The 5,106-nt window shown below is 40.5% G+C and overlaps 1 non-coding gene across 1 annotated transcript; it reads left to right on the forward strand.

Moving 5' to 3' along the window:
- Nucleotides 1–819: 819 nt before the first annotated feature.
- LOC121475205 lies at nucleotides 820–944 on the forward strand. Its single transcript, XR_005983671.1, has one exon. It is a non-coding gene; the product is annotated as a small nucleolar RNA SNORD22 (small nucleolar RNA).
- Nucleotides 945–5,106: the final 4,162 nt, after the last annotated feature.

Below are 5,106 nucleotides of genomic sequence, written 5' to 3' on the forward strand. Positions count from 1 at the left end.
CACCTTAAGGGGATATTAGACAACTGGAGTAATGCCTATAATGTTTGCCTCATGTTCTGACAGTCCTGATATTCATTCTTCCTAAATACTCCCACTTCCAACAATTTTATCCCATTTCCTTTGGAGCTAACTTTGTTTACTGCCTCATGACTTCAGACCTCATCAACACCCTCAAGACTTGTTTTTCTATCTCCAAATGCTCTAGGCTTAACTATATGTTTTCCTGCTACCATGTTTACTGTCCTCAAGCACAGATTTTTCAGCTCAGTTCCTAGTTCAGTTGCCCAGGAAAGGACCTATGTAGTCTTGAGTCAGTGGCACACACAAGTGCTATCATCTCCGTCTTTTCTCATGTTCTCCTTCCATGTGAATTACCTGTACCAGGCAGGTTTATGGGTCTGCTGCCCCATCACAGAATTCCTGGTGGATCTCAGGCTTTGTATGTAACCCATATTCATATCAGTCCTATCTGTCTGAAAAGTTCTACACTTTTTACTACATAGATCTAATGCATTATCCAAGTCTTAATTCAAATTTTCAGTTTTTATTTCTTTATAAAGACTTCCTTAGCAATCTGAAAGAATTTCCCTCCTCTTATCTTCAACCACATTTATTACTTGCATTAATCATGTTGGCACAACTTAATCATTAGTGATTCTGGTTATTTTTTCATATGCATCTCTTTTGTTTACCCAGCTGTAGGGTAAGTCCACAAAGCAATCAAAGTAAGCTCCCTGTAAGACATATCTGATTATATCATTCCCTTGTCTAAAACTTTCCAGTAGCCCCCCTTTGCAGTGAGCATAAAGCCCAAATGCTTCCCAGTGAAGAAACAGTCACATGTTTTACCTCCTGTCCTAGTCCCAGAGCCTGTAAAGGTGAATCCACTGGGGCTGGCTGGGGGAAAGGAGGAAGCTTGCTCCAGAAGGAACTGTCTGAGGGATGATAAGGGATTTCTAAATATGGGAAAGGGGAATAAGTCATTTGGTGAAGTCAACTGTACATACTTCTTTGTAGGTCTAAAGAAAGAACAAAGCTTTTATATATCAGGAATCCAGTTCTTGAGGGATACCAAAAGGAAATTTTTTTAAAGGTTTTTATTTATTTATTCATGAAAGACACAGAGGCGGGGTGCAGAGACAGGCAGAGAGAGAGGAAGAAGCAGGCTCCATGCAGGAAGCCCGATGCGGGACTCAATCCCAGAACTCCAGGATCACACTGTGGACCGAAGGTAGGCACTAAACTGCTGAGCCACCCAGGGATCCCCACAAAAGGAAATTTTTAAGTCATTTTTGGTGCAACCTAGCTGGAAATTAGCATGTAATTGTTTGAGCCTTGCTGAATAAAATTTTAACCTTCAAAAAAAAAAAAAAGCCTAAATGCTTGTAAGGCCGTTCACTACCTGGCTCATGCCCACCTCTCTAGCTTCATCTACATCTATGTTTATTGTTTTCTCTCCTTCAAACTTTAAGGTAGTAGATTTACGTTATGGATTTTATATTCCTGCCTTCAGTCTTGCATATAATCAGCCATCAAATCCTTGAACTCAACCTGCTAAATATATTTAGAAACTATCCATTTATCTCCATCCCTATTGCCCCTAATTTAAAATATAACAATATTTACTCTTTCCCTGAATAGTGACTTACCCTCCTCATGTCCTAAGTGCTTTTCTAAAATAAAGTGCTGAGTTTGAAGTGATTCTGAGTTATCAAAATAGGTATTTAGAGTATGAACTTGAATATGTACATTCAGGGTTAAAAAATAAAGTGGGATTCGTCAAATTGCTAATTATAGGGACAGATGATGACAGGAACAAGGACAAGAATATAGTGTGAGTGAAGCAAATGGTATAAGTCAGAACACCAAAGATATCTAACATTAAAAAATGGAATCTGAGAAAGAACAGCCAGAGAAAGAGAGGAAAAACAAGCTAGTGGGGTTATCATAAGAGACAAGAGGAGAAAGTGATATGCAACAAGATTTACCGTGCTGAATCCTGAAAGCATAGCCAAGGCAGATAAGGATTGAGATGCAATGTGTTACAACATCTGTGTAGAGGAACAGGTCAAACTTATTGTTCATTTACTATATGCTAAATACTTGACTCATGAGCTTATTTAAATTTTCTTCAACAGTGAGGTAGATTTTTGTTCATAGAATAAAAGAGGCTATATTTCTGTGTGTGTGTGTGTGTCTGTGTGTGTGTGTGTTTTCTGCAAATCAGGAGAGATTTGAACAAATTTAAATACTGATTGATAGGACCTATAGAGAATCAGAACTTGCAGGGAACAGAGGAAAAGATAGAGAGAGGGAGTTCAGCTAAGATAGGTAGGAGACAGTGGATGAATAGCCCAGGTGGAGGGATGAGTACATGCCAATAGCAGGAGGGCCACAGTACCTTTCATTTTCAGCCAGGCTGGTTAATGCATGGGCTGCTTGGAAGCTGACAGAAAGAAAAAGATAAGCAAAAGATGCCATTTCTTTCTAATGGCTTCATTTTGAGGTGAATGTAAATTTGAGCTCATTTGCTGGCAGTCAGTTATTAAAGGTAGAAAAAGGATCGATGCATTCGCAATCTGAAGATCTGGGTTCAAATTTCCCAGCTTTGATGATTTTCCTACAGCATCTGAGCTGGCCTTTTAGCTGCCAGCCAGGTTCATATCTCTCAGCTTAGAGAGTTGTCATGGCGACATCTAATCCAGGGAATGCCACATAGTAGGCATTCCAAGAAATTATAGTTAAATATGCATCTACATTGCTCTCCCCCTCACCCTTGTAGGTTATTGAATTAGAGATCAGTAATGAGCTGTTTGAAAGCTTTCTGCCAACAGCCATTGTAAGGATAAAAAGGAAAGAAAAAGCTTTAGTAAAGTAGCCAGAGCTATATTCTCTGTAGAAAGGAAGGGTGCTCTGACTTCGTGCCCACCATGCCTAGGGCCATTAATGAAGCCTGGCTCCTTTCTCTCATCATTGCAGCCATTCAAAAGGAGAAAGTTCTTCTTGGCAAGGAAGTGCTATTTTCAGAGACAAGATTAGGCTCATTTTGGGCAGGAGCCATGCTTCTTCAGTCCCGGCACCTCTGAAGATTAGGTTAAAAGGTAAGAAGGAATGACTCAGAATAATTGCATTGCTTTACTGTGAACTTTAAGATCTTTTAGTGGAGGAGTTTTACAAGCAGTGATAGATAGTCATGGAGAGAGGAAAAGTACAAACCCAGGGGACAGGAACAGCAATGCCTGACTGAATTTCTACACAAAAAGAAGGTTGGCCAGACTTGTTATTTTTTCTACCTCCCCCAATTTCACAGGAATATTTTTAATATGCTTTCGTCTTCTCAGGTTCTGAAAACCGAATTCTCCCCCCTATCCACCTTCACTATATAACTGCATGTTTTCTGTGAAGCAGATTTTAGAAATCCCATTCTGAGATCAGATATATCAAAGTAAACACTGTCTGTACATGTAAAGTTCAGTTGTTATTTTATAATTGGGGAAAATATATCCAATAATGATAGCCCTCAGCCAGAACCTAATGTCTTACTTCTCAGCACTAATCCAGCAAACTATCGAAAAAATATTTATTGATCCCTTATTGAGTTTTTAGCTTGATGCTGAGCTATTGGGGAGATGCAGAAGAAATAAAACTAGACAATCCCTAGACTTATGAGTGTATGATCTACTTGGATGGAAAAGACACAGTTTGGCTCAACACCTGATAATAAGGGGTAGCACATAATCACAGCTATTCAAGTATAATCTGTACTAATTATTGTAACGTCCTTACCTGTCCTTCTCTCACCTCCATGTACTCAGGTTCCATAGTCAGAGACGTGGGCGGAACCCTCAACTCCTCTAATTTTCTGATCTTCCATGTTTGATCAATTGACAAGTCCTGTGGTTTCTACCCCTAAATATCTCTGAACGTGTCTACTTATTTCTGGTCCCTGCTGCCATCACTCTGTTGAGGCCACCATCTATACTCACCTGGAATATATCTAGTTTGATAAGTGGTTCCTATACTTCTAGCCATGCCCTTGGCCAATCCATCCTACACAATGAAGCAGAGTGATCTTTCTAAGTGGCAAATGTAACAATGTTCTCAAGTTCACACACAGCCTCAATTTTCACACCTCTTTTCATGTTTAAAATCATCCAATCATTTGTCCTGGCTCTTAAAACACCCTGATCTCCTCATCGTGGCTCTAAGGAACTTGCTACTCTGGCTTCAGCTTGACTCACCAGACTTTTCTCTGACCACTGAATAGGATGAGCAATCTGGGCCCACTGACTCCCTTTCTGCCCCTCCCCGGGCTGCCATCTTTGAAAAGCCTGGCACCATTACCTGTACTTCAGTGGTGTTCTGCAGTAACAATCATCAGTTTGTTGTGATTGTGTATTCAGCTCTTGATCCTCATGTGTGCACTTCAAGAAGAGTAGGACTCAGTTTGATTTACTCATTATCTTGCCGTCTGAGGCTAGATCAGTCCCTGGCAGTAAGTAAATGGCCAATAATTAACAGTTAAGTGAATAAATGTGGGACTGGGTACAGGCAAAGAGAAAATTCTGTGAGGGAAGGGTAACTCTGATCTCTCACAAGCAGCAAAGGATTGAGGTTGGTTTGAGAAAGCCACAGCAAGCATTCCATTCTGAGAAACCATTTTAGGACAGCACTAGGACAGAGATACCTGCATGGTAACAGAGAGACCCCCTGTCTGTCAGAAATAGTTGGTAGATATGGAAAGACTGGGAAAACTGGGAAAATGGCTTACGGGGGTGGGGGGGCAGTTAAGAATATAGAAGACCTTGCTAGCAGGACAAGATATTTATTTTTGATGAGGCAGTAAACATGGAACATTTAAAACATTTGACCCAGCATCTGGCACTTGCTGGGGAGAGAAGGAGGAAAGCTTTTGTGAAGGACACAAAAGCTCTATTCTTTCTTCTACTTGCACAGTAGAGAAGCGAGAGGTCTTCTTTCTACAATATTCGAGTTGGAAGAGAAACAGGAACTGTTTAAACCTATAACTGGCAGGCTGGATACCATAAAGCGCAAGCCCTACAAGTCCTATAATCTGGTGGCTAAGTCTAGAGCAATGTGCTTCTG

This window comes from Vulpes lagopus, chromosome 1 (genome assembly GCF_018345385.1).
Source record: "Vulpes lagopus strain Blue_001 chromosome 1, ASM1834538v1, whole genome shotgun sequence".
Lineage (NCBI taxonomy): Eukaryota > Metazoa > Chordata > Mammalia > Carnivora > Canidae > Vulpes > Vulpes lagopus.